Below are 14933 nucleotides of genomic sequence, written 5' to 3' on the forward strand. Positions count from 1 at the left end.
AGGTTTGTATGCATCAAATACATAACATCTGTGCCAAACATTTCAACTGACGAACATATTAACAATAATGCAACCGTATAGCCGAATTAAATGTATGCATTGGCATGTTACAGCCCTAATGAGTATGAGTATGTAAAAACTCTATATAGATACATATTGCAATGATTTCGGGTACTTACATAGTGATGCACGCACACATATATGCACAATCCTTAAATGCTCTGCTGCTTTGGACTCTATAATACCTGTTTTATAACTTTAAACTATCAACAACCACCACTGAGCTATATTCTAGCGATCGTTCTTCCCGCTCCGTGGTGGATTTTGGCATAGTCCATTTCACGTGAGATGGCGGGGGTCAGTGGAAGAAACCAAGTTGCGGGGGGAATGTTTTCTACAGAAATAATGTATGATTTCTTATGAGGCCTGGTACCAATTGTTTCACGGACCGGTACCGGTCCGCAGCCCGGTAGTTGGGGACCACTGGTTTAGACAATGTCACTTATGGGAAAATGGCAGATGTTTACTGTATGCCAGGGATCACCAAACTTGTTCCTGGAGGTCCAGTGTCCTGCAGATTTTAGCTCCAACCCTAACCAAACACACCTGAACACGCTAATCAAGGTCTTACTAGGTATACTTGAAACACCCAGGGAGGTGTGTTGAGGCAAGTTGGAGCTAAACACTGCAGGGCACCTGACCTACAGGAACAAAATTGGTGACCCCTGCTGTATGATGACCGAAATGGTCTTAAACAATAACTAAATGCACTACAGAATGGCACGTTGATACACAAACACTCAAATGACATGTAAACGCATCAAGCTTTCTCAGCGTAATATTCACTACTTTGAATACTTTTGAAAGGACTACTTTTTACCTATAATTTGAGTAATATTTAAAACAGATACTTTAACTCTACTTGCACTACATTTTTGGGCAAGTAATGGTACTTTTACATGACTATGGTTTTTCAGTACTGGTTGCACCTCTGGTTTTGTCCATATTTGACAAAGGGATACAACAGCTCAGCCTTTTTTAGAGTGTACAATAGCAAAAACAACTCATTTAGGGTTGTCAAATAGCATTACTAATACCAATCTCTACCAAATCAGCTACAGAACTTCATGTTTTAAGCCTAAATTGTGTAAAACCTGTTGAGACTGAGGGGATAAAACTGGTGCAGTTTATTGATCATATTCTTGACTTATTCAACATGCTGCTGAATGTCACATTCACACCATTTGCAGTTGTCAAAAGTGATTTTTAAGTCTATGACTTTTTTTTACCCCAAGTAACAGAACGTTTCAATTTCTGACAGCACCGACTTACAATTTTACCTGCGTTTTTTCAGAGTCGACATCAAACAACGCATCTTGGGACTTGTTTTAAAAGCATCTACAGTGTCACATTGACTCGGGCAAAAACTGTTTTTGGTGACGATGCTGCAACTTTATCATCACTCTTTTCAAAGCGTGCGCTAACCCAAAGCGTCTGTCTGTCCTGTCGCTCTCCGTCCTCATTAGCGAGCGGATTCGCATTCTGCCATGTTTTTTTTTCCAATCTCTCCAAAGTCATTTAATGGCGTTGGATGCTGTGAAGTCTTCAGACGGTTAATTCGAGGATGTGATCGGGAGGCATCAGTGTCGTGTCGGTGCACTGGAGTGTGGTTGTGAAACCGCTGTAATTGAGTAATGAGCATAGATGACTGTGAATGCTGGGAAGTACAGCGGCGCTTTTGGGAAGCGCACTCGCCAGCACTGGATGCTGTACAAACTTCAGGCTCTTGTGGATTCTGTGGTGTAGCTGAACTTGTTTTGCCCTTGTCTAATTATGCAATCTGTAGCAATAAATATGAGCCAAATAAGTTGTGCAACTTTGGAAATTCAGCCTTGTTTTCTTCTTTCTGACTCTTTGATGTTTATCAAAGTTTGTCTTAGAGGGAGAGATCGCTCAATTTTCATTCTGTCATTCTATTATTACTTTGGTTCTGTCACGAATGCATAAATGGAGATTTTTGACAAACTGGACACACCACTGGACATTACTTGCTACCATATATGGTAAGACTTTATAATAACTACACACTATGAATCATTTACTAAGCATTAGCATCTATTGAATTCATTATTTGTTAAGCATTACTCTACATTAATAAACTTTAGTAAGCAGTTTATAACTGCAGCTGCAAATACTGTATTCTTGACTTATTAGCACCTATATAATGTGCTTAATAATTGTATTTTCATACTTAGTTAATGATTTATTTTTCATTACTAAATTAAGTATCGCTTTATTTACAAACCATTTGTATTTAAGCGTAGTTGAGGGTTTTTAGGATAATTCAAAATGAGTTAGTAAATGATTGATAAACTATTGAAATCAACATTTATATATCTTATTATTATTCAGGCATATACTAATAGTTAACTAATATTTCATAAATGCTTTATTAACTCAACTTCAGGCAGTTTTGTGAGCTAATCTAAAATGAGGACTATTTATGCTTTATAAATCCCTTATAAACGACAAATAAAGGCTCAGAATCAACTGAACAATAATCTTGGCAATCTTATCTAAAAAGTTAAATTGATGTAAAGTTTAAACATTGCTGAATAACAGGAGTGTCAAAATACGACATCCAACTGGATAAAACAACAACAACAATATAATAATTTAACAATAAGATGCAATGTTTAAACTCTACAGTGATTTTTATTTAGATAAGGTTTTATTTTAAAGTACAGTTTGATTTGTGTATCTTTAAATGATAAGGAAGGTCATTTTTCCTGTTTAGAATTTAACTGAGCCTTTATTTGTCATTTATAAAGGATTTATAAAGCATAAATAGTCTTCACTAGATTAGGTCACAAAACTGCATGAAGTTGAGTTAATAAAGCATTTATTAACATACATAGTAACCATTAATATATGCCTGATTAATAAGACATATAAACGTTGATTTCAATAGTTTGTCAATCATTTACTAACTCATTTTGAATTAAAAAGTGAAATTAATGTAAAGTTTAAACATTGCTGAATAACAGGAGTGTCAAAATACGACATTCAACTGAAAAACAACAACAACAATATAATAATTTAACAATAAGATGCAGTGTTTAAACTCTACAGTGATTTTTATTTTAGGTAAGGTTTTATTTTAAAGTACAGTTTGATTTGTGTATCTTTAAATGATAAGGAATGTCATTTTTCCTGTTTAGAATTTAACTGAGCCTTTATTTGTCATTTATAAAGGATTTATAAAGCATAAATAGTCTTCACTAGATTAGGTCACAAAACTGCATGAAGCTGAGTTAATAAAGCATTTATTAATATACATAGTAACCATTAATATATGCCTGATTAATAAGACATATAAACGTTGATTTCAATAGTTTATCTATGATTTACTTACTTAAAGCGATACTTAATTTAGTAATGAAAAATAAATCATTAACTAAGTATGAAAATACAATTATTAAGCACATTGTGGGTGCTAATAAATCAAGAATACAGCATTTGCAGCTGCAGTTATAAACTGCTTACTAACGTTTATTAATGTAGAGTTAATGCTTAACAGATAATGAGTTCACTATTTGCTAATGCTTAATAAATGATTTATAGTGTGTAGTTATTATAAAGTTTTACCGTTGGGGGCAACATGTTCTACAGTAACGTGTTACTGTAATCTAATTACATTTTTGAGGAACACGGTAATGTAATGAATTACAATTTACATTTGATTACGGTTACTAAAGTCAGTGTAATTATGCTACTTAAGTTACAAATATTTAGAAAAGATGCTTCTTTTAAATCACGTTAGTCAATGTCAGTTTATGAGCATTTTTTGTTGTGAAATTTAGTCCAGTCTCTAAAAAACTATCGACTGCTTTAACTTGACCAGCAACTTGTTCAATCATTTGAACAGAAAGCATTCTAAGACAAAACTCATTACCAAGGAGGACACCGGTGCCCAAAAACTCGACGGCCTAACTCAGCCTAACAGTCTAAACTGTATTGTTGTGCAGGATCAAGAGTGAAGGCATCTTCTGAATGTGTAGAGAAGCGTAGCTGCTAATGGGGCTGTTCACATATCGTGTCTTTTGGCAGCGCATATTGCACGCGCAAGCATATGGGTTGCATAATCGCTCGCATTACCTAGGTGCTCTAGTTGAAAACCGTGTGTCACATGATAACAACTGACCGATCAGCTTATGGAATATACACATTTCGGTAGACTAATTACCTCAGATATACACAGAACCCTCAAATACTGCAGTGCTTTTTCATACTAAGGATGTCAGTGGTTATAGGTATACAGTTTTCTTCATGTCCTTCTTTTGTGTATTCAAAAAAAAAAAAAAAAAACAAGCAGGTTTGGAACAAGCTAATGACAGAATTTTAAGTTTCGGGCAAACTCTCTTTAGCTTGTATGAATATGTCTGCTGTGATCAACACATTGTAGTGAATATTACATGTACTGAAAGAGCTGCAGTGTATTTTGTATTTGTATAGGTATTTTTATATGAATTTTTATATGAAGATGAATCCAAAGAATCTTGATGAACTCTGGGAGTCCTGCAAGAACACTTTCTTTGCCATTCCAGATGACTTTATTATTAAGTTATCTGAGTCACTTCAGAGATGTCCTGCAATCTTTGCAGTCCTCCAAGCTCTTGGGAGTCATGCACAATATTCATTGTTTTTCCACTGCAGCATGACTTTATCTTATATACTGTACATTATATCTGTTAAGTGACATGACTATTGTCTAAACAAAGTCAGACCTTACTGTCCAAATAAAAAAATAAAAAAATTAAGGCATGATCATGTTTTATTGTGGTAAAATAAGCGTAATCTAGAGGCATTTGCCTTTCATATAAGACTTTTCTGATACCAAATGATCAACTAGAAGTCAAGTTATTATTTGCTGTTCCTAAAACTTGGATAGGCGACAAGATTTGTCAGGTAGTTTATATATGTATTGATGCTTATTAGCTCATTTTTTATGACGTAAGTTAAACACTGCTTCAAAAAAATATATATATATATAGGCATATTTATAGGCATATTTCACCCCAAAGTGCAATCTTGGCATCATTTACTCTCCTTTCACTTGTTCCAAAGCTGTTCTTTCTTCTATTAAACAACCTTTGAAAACCAGCAACCATTGACTCGCATTGCCTTTTTATGAATTATGAATGTCAGTGGCTGCTCGTTTACAACATTCTTCAAAATATCTTCTTTTGTGTTCAACAGAAAACAGAGCTCACAGAGGTTTGCAATCAATTGAGTAAACGTAGATTTCTGAGGGAACTGTCCCTTTAAGAGCATACTGTACGCTTATATACAAACACATACTCCTCTTGCAGTGATGTTAATGACTTTCTAGCCTGATACATCATCATCTTTTTACCTGCCATCACTGTCTTCTCTTCCCATAATCTTTTACGTTTCTTCTCTCTCTCTCTCTATCAGTCTCTCCTGCTCTTTTCTTGTTCTCCTTCTCTCCCTCTCTCTCGTGTCCTTTGGCTCTGTCATTGGTGTAATCTTCAGTCAGACAGCGCACAGGCCATTAAAATCAGCTCAGCCTCTGTCACTGCTTTGCTCACTTCCTGTCTCTCCTCTGTCTTGTTTCCTTGTCAAATTCCATGACAGCGGCTGAAAATATTTTCATGCAAACACACACTGATGTTTTATGCATATTACACACACACACACACACATTCTGAAGGCCCACGGATAAAACCGCACACAGTCACAAATACACACAGAGGGGAAGAGAGAGAGCAGAGTTGGTGGATTTGCTAACAGTTCATTTCTTTTAAATTAAAAGCAACTCATCTAAACATCCACACACTCGCACACAAGTGCACACAAACACTATCATATGAGCTCAGAAACATGCAATTACTGTTAATTGAGGAGAAAAGTCTCACTGAGGCAAAATTGATCAATTTCACACTGAGTGGATTCAGAGGAACAGATGCAGCAGGAAAGAGAGAGAGAGAGAGAGAGAGAGAGAGAGAGAGAGAGAGAGAGAGAGATAAGACAACATAGGAAAGGGAAATACAGACTGGCAATGAAGGAGGAAACAACAAGAAAAATACTGTAGATTGTATCAAGTTTGAACACATGAATTAACATGTTTGAACCAAGCAGCAACATCCCGCTCTCCCTCAAGCTAATGAGGTATCTGAAACTGCAATTCATCAAAATTCCACTAGGCCTGGCTCCGAAATAGACCACATTTCTATTGTCCCCAGTGTTTACAGCAGAGATAAAGCTGTTTACTGCCTGGTGCAACAACTATTTAGTGTATATAGCTAATATTACACTTCATGACAACTGTGAGGGTGTGATTTTTTTTATTAACTCATTCGTTTTGTTTATAATAAGTTAAATTATGTCTTCATAATAAGGGCGTGGTCACTTGAGTGACAGCTAGATCTCGCTGGTCGCCGTGGCGTCACCTCAGCTTATTCCGGCTGATTAGCTGCTGAGCGTTATATTATGTCTTCATAATAAGGGCGTGGTCACTTGAGTGACAGCTAGATCTCGCTGGTCGCCGTGGCGTCACCTCAGCTGATTCCGGCTGATTAGCTGCTGAGCTCAGCATATACATCGTATTTTTGTTTTATTGTATGTGGCTTTACACAGTCAGTTGCCTTTTGTAATTATTTTCTAAAATGATCAGATAATATGTGCTGTGTGCACTTATTGTGCTCACAAACAATTCACGTGGCCTCCATTTCCCAGGTGACTGAAAATATATCCTTATATACCATCTCTATTAATGTATTTGCTTTATTTAAGATCATTTATCATGTATTCCCCAGTACTGGGATGCAGCTGGAAGGGCATCTGCTGTGTTAAACATATGCTGGATAAGTTGGCGGTTCATTCCGCTGTGACGACCCCAGATTAATAAAGGAACTAAGCCAAGGTAAATGGAATGAATGAATTTATCATTTATAATTTTCTTAAGAACTTGAATGCAATCCAGAATCCGACCAATTGATTAACTTTAGAACAATCGTCTGAAACGTTGTCATACAGTGTTATGCCTGGATTTTATAAATAGTCTTGCATTTACGAACACGCTATATTTGAAGTATTTGGAAATAGTTAGTGTTTTCTACCTGTACAAAAACACATCTTTATGTACATACACAGCAAAATATGGGGACCCAAAACAACTCTATGGGTGTTAATTTCAACACTTTGAAAGTGTCTCATGGGGTCCACTCAAAACAGAGTTAAATCAACACTTTCAAAAGGGTTGGCACATTGACACCGAAGTAAGGGTTAATTTTAACTCTGGGCAGAGTTAAAAATGTAACTATATTTAACACCGCCTGGTAGTAATTTTTTTACTACAATATATTGTTATTTTATTCAACTCTCTTGAGTGTAAATATGGTAAAAAGGTCAAATAGACTGTAAATTACAAAAGAAAAAACATTTTATTTGAAAACATTCACCACTTCAACAATTCATTCAGTTTTTAAAATGCAACAATGTCAAATATGCTTTAAATGTTTTATTAGTACAGACAGTATCAACAAAATATGTATGACCAGTGCTCAAAAAGGCTGTTTCAGTCCTTTGGTCCAAACTTGATGTGTTATCAGAGCAATTTGAAAGTTCAATATAGCGTCACTCATAGTTTTCTCTGAACTCATAGTTTTCTTCTGAACTCATAGTTTTCTTGTAAAATTACATTTTAAACAACTTGGTGTGCAAATCTTTCACTTCGGGTGTTTCCTTGGTCCTCCATATCAAACACAGCAGTTTAAATGAAGGTATAAATGCTGTAAACTTGTGTGAAAACAAACTGGAGCTTGGAAATCTCATCAAGCATGTCCTGTGAATGAAGTGCTTCCCAGCCACAGGATGACCTTTTTATCCATGACGATGTAGCAGCTGCTGATCGCTCGTCTGGTGGTTCCTGATGCACGGATATAGGGTGATACTCTTCTAAGAACTCTTCAAGACTCCAGCATGACTAAGAAAAATGTTTGAAAACAAATTGCAATCAAATTCTATGATATATTTAAAAGAACCTTTAAAGTAAATAAAACATTCAAGAAATCTAAACTCACCTTTTGAAAATCTACATGATGATCCACAACTTGACTCTCCCAGCTGTTTGAGGTGACAGGATATGGAAAAGTAGAAAAAACACATACATCACTGTTGGATCTCCAAAAACAATTAGGTTAACCACTATGACTAGAACTGGAAAAACAGAGCTGTCTGTCCAGAATCCTGAATTTAACACAACACTTGGAGCAAAATTTAGAGGAGCTTAAATTCTTTTATATAATTTAGTGATGCTGAATTCCCCAAAATATTGGCCACAGTGTAAAAAATATTCATAAACTTCATAAACAACACTTTTCTGTAAGCGTGTGCGTGCGTGTGTGTGTGTGTGTGTGTGCGCGTGCGTGTTTCTTTACCAGATTCAACTTGTTAGGCCCTTTCAGGTCCAGTATTGACGCCACCTTTCCTGGAGTCTAGCAGATGTTTCAGGTCCAAATATAATCTAAAATATTAGGATAAGCAGAAGAGGAAAAGTGCAAAGCAAAGAGCAAAACATTATTTAAGTAACAGTTCACCCACAATACAAAACTTATCACCTTCATGTCATTTGTTATTCTCTAATGCTCTAATACCCTCTCAGCTTATGTGAAACAAATACAGAACTTTATCAAACATACCTTAATTATTATTATTATATGACCAAGAAGGTGTGCTTGGTCATTTCACCAACTCTGGAAATACACCATCCATCTCTAATCAGCCACCGTCACAGGGTCTTGTGTTATTGTATAGAGAACTGTGGCTGTTAAAAAAACAACAAAAAATTAGTATCCACACATATGCATAACCTTCAGATAAAAAAGAGAGATGAACATCACAAAGTATGCCTCACACTTTTTCAGATATCTTTTGATTCAGATGTTGATTATTGATAATAAATCTACAAATCAAACCTGTATCATCATTAGGCTGCTCAAATATGAATCAGTTGATTAATTTTACAGACAGGTGGCTGTTTACAACGCACTAAATTGTCTTTAATAAAAAGGAAATGTTGTGTACAGTGCATGCTAAGTTTAGCCTATAGTTTTAAGCACAATATCATGCGGGAGAAAAAGCTTGACTAAGATGTTCCTGACTACAGAAATAGCCTAACTTACTAACGTCAGACATCCCGAGTTGGGAAAAGTAATTTTCGGGGGATACAGAGTTGATTTGCGGGAGGTAGCGGGAGAGATGAGAACCTAAAGAGCAATGGGATGAGTTGCGCGCGACGTACCTGAAGAGCGGTGGGGGTGACTTGCGCGCGACGTACCTGAAGAGCTGGGAGGGATGCGGTGGAGAGGGGTGTGCAAAGTGTTTAATGACCGGGCGGGAGACGCGCGATTTCCGGGAGATTATCATTCATTTGCGGGCATCTGGGAGTCTCTGTGCATTTGCGGGATAACGTTAACGTTAGTCCCGCAACTTCCGGGAGTCTTCTGTAACCTTAAATGTCTGAGAAAGTGCAAACGCGGTCATTTAAAGACATTAATGTTAACATTCCGACTTTAATGGTTGTCAACACTTAATATAATTCAAGCGTACGTTATCACGCGAGTCTATGGACTAACGGTATATGGACGGCCACGAATGAACCAGTTTAAAAGGGCCGCGGTGTTTAAAATAACTAAATTAACGTACACGAATAACAAAAAAATCATATGTTTTAGTCAGGAAGCCTTTTACAAGTAAGCATATGTTCATTTACTCACCAGATATGTTTTAGAAACTCTCCAGAGCGTATGGAAACCTTCCTGTGTTGCCGTTAGCATCCGGGCAGAGTAACTTAGGCTAGGCTGCTCCGGGGATTCCCTCGCTAGTTTGCTTCTAATTAAAGAAGTGTCGATTTTATTTTACAGATGGGTAACAACGCAAAAATGGCATTAAGCGTGACAGAAATGTGTTGAACATGTACATTTGATGTTTTATGCACTATGTATGCGTGAGCATATATAAAAACATTCTTGAAAAGAAGTCAATAGTAATGCAGTTAAGCTAGATACACAAACGACCATGAATGAACCGCAGAAGATTAAAATTGTCACTCCATTCTAAAGTTATTAACTTAACAATATGTTTACAACTGTATTTCCTTAAAGAAAGTCAGTAAAATACCAACATTTAGGTAGTTTGACTCACCAGTTGCTGTTCTAAACCTCAGATGGAAAATGGCGTCTGGAAAATTCTTCAGTGACTGGGGCTGCATGAATTCCCGGATGTTGGAAATAACACCACCAAGTGTAGAAAAGATAACTCCTTGATTTCGCACTGAATAAAATCAATTCTAACTCTTATTATATTCATTTATCAAAATCTAACTCTTTAACGTCAACACTTTACTCTGAAATGCTTCAACACCGAGAATTTAACTCAGATGAATTTGCTGTGTAGAGAGAAATACATAAGAATGGACCCAATTAAAGGACCATTTAAATAAACACTTTTAAGACTTAATGCATAAGTACAATGCTTAGTGGCTTAATGTATTACAACAGTGGTTTCAAAAAACGCTTTATTGATATAGTATACAACCAAGCACATGTGGTCAGAACACAAACGAATCGCATGTCATGAAGTTTTAAGCGTTACTCCCAAAGAAAAGCCCATCTAAGAAAAATGCTAGCAGGCATCTGTAACTCCACTCACGCTCCGCTTCTTTGTGCTTTTTGGGTTATCCCCAGTTGTCATGAACAAAATGGCGGTGGTTGGCTACACCCACTTGCAGCTTACATTTTTTATTCCTTTTTTATTAATGTATTTTTTCTTTTTAAAACTTCCCAATCTAAGTCAACTGTAAATGTTTGTTTTGATTTAATTGGAATTTCGCTTGCAGAGCTTATGGGATCAGAGTGAGTGCTTCTACTTGGCCTCACCCTGATCCACTTATAGCTTCCACTTGTGCTTTTCAGAAACCTATGAGTGACGTCACGGATTCTTTGTCCATATTTTTTTTCAGTCTATGGTTTGAACACATGCATACATTATTTATTTTGGCAAGCAAAAAGAAATAAATACAAATAAGATTTTTTCAGATAATAATAATAATAATAACAATAATAATATTAATAATAATAATAATAACAACAACAACAACAACAACAACAATAAAAATAACAATAATAATAATGAATATTATTATTATTATTTTTATTATTATTATTATTATTATTATTATTATGACTGAATGGGGATTTTTTTTTATATACTTCGATGCTCATAAAAAAGTAATCCTCTATAAAAATGCCTTAATATTTAATATTGCATTTCCATATTAAATTGTAATTCAGTTAAAACTGATGCAATTGCAGAATTTCTCTTCATTTTTACAGAGATTCGCTTTCTCTGAGGACTGAATGACCAGCACTAGAATAGCATGAGCTCAAATTGAATTGAATACTAAATTAGAGAGACTCTTTCATAATCATAACGCAGTTGTTGGACAGCAGTCGCACTACATGGGCCTAATAAAATAAGAGCTGCAATTAAAAATGAATTAAAACACTTGGCATTCAGCGCCATCTAAAATTGTATTATTGTGAGCTATAATAGTGATCATTTGTGTTCAGTAGTTACTCTCCAAAGCAAATCACGAGCGCACGTCTAATGCACTGACGAGGTGATTGCTTTAATTGAACACTGCCTTCACTGCTCAAGTTTGTACATGTACATGGAGAGAAATAAATAAAAATGGACCCTTTTAAAGGTCCATTTAAAAAAACCTATTTCTTAAGATGCTAAATTAATCTTCTGTGTCTGTCTGTGAAGAATTAGCTCAAAATACCCCTCATATAATTTATTATAGCTTGTCACATTTGACACTATTTCAGTGTAAACAAAAACACATTTTTGTGTGCGTCGCTTAAAAGAGCACCTATTTTACCCCCTTTTCAAGATATTAGAGAAGTCTTTTGTGTCTCCAGATTGTGTCTGTAAACTTTCAGCTTAAAATATCCTTTCGATTATTTTATTATTTTTTTAGAGAATGCTGGAATTTTCAGCTCTGAACACAATTGTAGCTGTTTTTGTTCTTGTGCCTTAAATGCAAATGAGCTAGTTCTCCCCGCCCACCTTTCTAATGCGCCTATCAGAGCGTGTCTCCATCTCCTGCCGTGTTAGATAAACACCACAGTGACAGACATGAAGCAGATTACACATAACGTTTGTGAGAAATACGACAGTTAGAACTTTCCCAATGATTATTTGATGTATTTGTTGCGGAGCTAATTCAAGCCTTTCTGCAATGATGAATCAAACACAATGTTGTTACAACGTTCACACACACAGCAATGCATACATGTTATACATGTTAATATGTATACGTGAATACATATGGAGACAGAATACATGTAAAAATCCACTGCTGAATGGGTATGCATTATGTTAATGTATAAACTAATCCTGATTTAATGTCTACAATTCGAGATTAAAGTGCCATTCTTTTATAATTGTAATGACATGCGGCTAATGAATTACGTCTTTACTTCATTACAAACATGCACTGTTTTAAAAAAACGTTTTAAACTTGTAAAACTCATTCTTAGTCACATTTGATGATGATTGATGATCAAAGTGAGCTGAACAGATATTTTAATTTCAGATGCTTTGTCCTGTCTTGTGCCCTTGCAATGAGAGGCAGAGCCTTTACACACTATTGTGACAGAAACAACAAAACAAACAATACTATTGTTGCAAAACAAGGTTCAAATTAAAGCCTTAAGATTACTGCACACCGAATTCAAAGTTTTTGTTCGTAATTTTCGCACATTAAAAAAATCATTTCGACCTGGCATTGTGTCAATCATACTGACAATAGTGTACAATTCAGTTTTTTGCACCCAAAAAGTTGCTTTGAGAGATGTTTAAACAACTCAGGGCTGTTATAAAAGCAGTATAATCCAAAATGTCATCAGATAAACTAATTCATAAATTTTTCAAGTTTGTTTTAAAAAGAAATTCAAGTTTTTTGCATTATATATTATAATAAAAATGTTTGTTTTCTATTCGTTATAACTACTCCATATTTTTATAATTATAGAGCAATTTATATTTGTAATTTATGCTAGTTTGAGGAGATTGTGAGTTTCTTTGTCTGAAAAATGGATTCATGTAAAAATAACCCAAAGTAGCAGCATCTAGTTTGTCTATTTTAATATGTTATTATGACTATTTAACAATTTGTTAAGGAGCAGCAGGCATTCTTCAAAATATCTTCTTTTGTGTTTTTCTTTTGGTTTACAAGCACATGAGGGAGAATAAATAATGAGGTAACTTTTTGGTGGACTATCCTCTTTAAACACAAGTCAAGTCAAGTCAGATTTTCCATTATACACATCTTGCGTAAAAGAAGGGCACTCTGGGAGTTTAATAAAGCTGCTCAATATAAGTAGGCCAGGAGGGCTGACCGGCCTCTCTCTTAGCACACACCTGACATATGGAGACATCCCGTCCGTCTGAACACCCTCCGCTTCCACTGATAATTAGGAGCCTTAATTAGTGTCTAGATGGAATTTGCAATCATCTAAATGACCCAATTACGTGGTATAAAGAGCATGTTATATTTTTGCTCAGTTTGCAGTCAGAGTCGCCTGATGAACAGACGGTCAATGAGAAGAGCTCAGCGGCTGACGCTATTGCGAAATAGTAACTTGTAATATTTTGATTTTGGAGTTTTTGGATATATCTACTGTATATAATGTGCAACTGGAAAGATTAGAGTAACGTATTTATTTTATTATTGTTGTTCAGGACGCATGGTCAAAAGAAACTACTTTGTTTTACATTGTTACCGAAAAATAACATGTAAATAAATACATTATTTGTTTAACTTTCTATTTAAAGCATGCGTCAAATAAATGTATCACAGTTTCCACAAAAATATTAAGCATAACTGTTTTTGACATGGCTAGGAATATGAATAAATATGATATGAAATAAAAAGTAAACCAGAATAACAAACAACATAAAACATTGAATTTCCAATAATATTATTACTAACACTTCTACTTTGGTTAATAATTATATTATATTATATTATATTATATTATATTATATTATATTATATTATATTATATTATATTATATTATTGTATTATATTATATCATATTATATTATATTGCATTATTGTATTGTATTATATTATATCATATTATATTATATTGCATTATTGTATTTTATTATATTATATTATATTTTATTATTGTATTATATTATATCATATTTTAACATATTACATTATATTATATTATTGTATTATAATAAATAATATTTAAGCATATTATATTATATTATATTATGTTACATTATGTTAGTATATTAACTATAATAATAATAATAATAATAATAATAATAATGATAATAATGATAATCATAACAAGTATTATTACAAGCAATTAATATTATCATTATAAATAATATTATTATACTTACAGTAGTAATTGTTGTTATTGTTATTACAATTATACTAAGGATATTTAATAATAATAATAATAATAATAATTATAATAACAACAACAACAATCCATCATTTTAACAATATCTAGTATTAAAAGTAAGAAATATTGGTATTATTATTATTATTATTAATATACTTGTTGTTATGAAAATATTAATAATATTAAGATATGTTATACTTGGCATAATAATAATAATAATAATAATAATAATAATAATAATAATAATATTAATAGTAATAATAATAACAACAACAACAAGTATTATTACAAGAAGAAATTATTATTATTATTATTATTACTATTATTAAAAATAGTATATTTGTAGTTATTATTATTATTATTATTACTATTAGACTTTAAATATTTAATAATAATAATAATAATAATAATAA

At 33.9% G+C, this 14933-nt stretch overlaps 1 protein-coding gene and 2 long non-coding RNA genes across 12 annotated transcripts in view; 1 reads left to right on the top strand and 2 right to left on the bottom strand.

Moving 5' to 3' along the window:
* The window catches only part of rtn4rl1a (reticulon 4 receptor-like 1a), a 235371-nt gene that overhangs the window by 173558 nt on the left and 46880 nt on the right, over positions 1–14933 (top strand). The gene's annotated exons all lie outside the window — the stretch shown is intronic.
* LOC141376432 (uncharacterized) overlaps positions 1–14933 on the bottom strand; it is a 251223-nt gene that overhangs the window by 88839 nt on the left and 147451 nt on the right. The gene's annotated exons all lie outside the window — the stretch shown is intronic.
* On the bottom strand, positions 7448–10300 carry LOC137496602 (uncharacterized). 3 transcript variants are annotated; one of them, XR_011017073.2, is made up of 6 exons: positions 10228–10300; positions 9801–9912; positions 8724–8848; positions 8463–8548; positions 8106–8148; positions 7448–8008 (listed from the first exon to the last, which is right to left on the bottom strand). It is a non-coding gene; the product is annotated as an uncharacterized lncRNA (long non-coding RNA). The 3 variants fall into 3 exon arrangements; XR_012386466.1 differs by having other exon boundaries at positions 9801–9915; XR_011017074.2 differs by lacking the exon at positions 9801–9912.

Source organism: Danio rerio, chromosome 10 (genome assembly GCF_049306965.1).
Source record: "Danio rerio strain Tuebingen ecotype United States chromosome 10, GRCz12tu, whole genome shotgun sequence".
Taxonomy (NCBI): domain Eukaryota; kingdom Metazoa; phylum Chordata; class Actinopteri; order Cypriniformes; family Danionidae; genus Danio; species Danio rerio.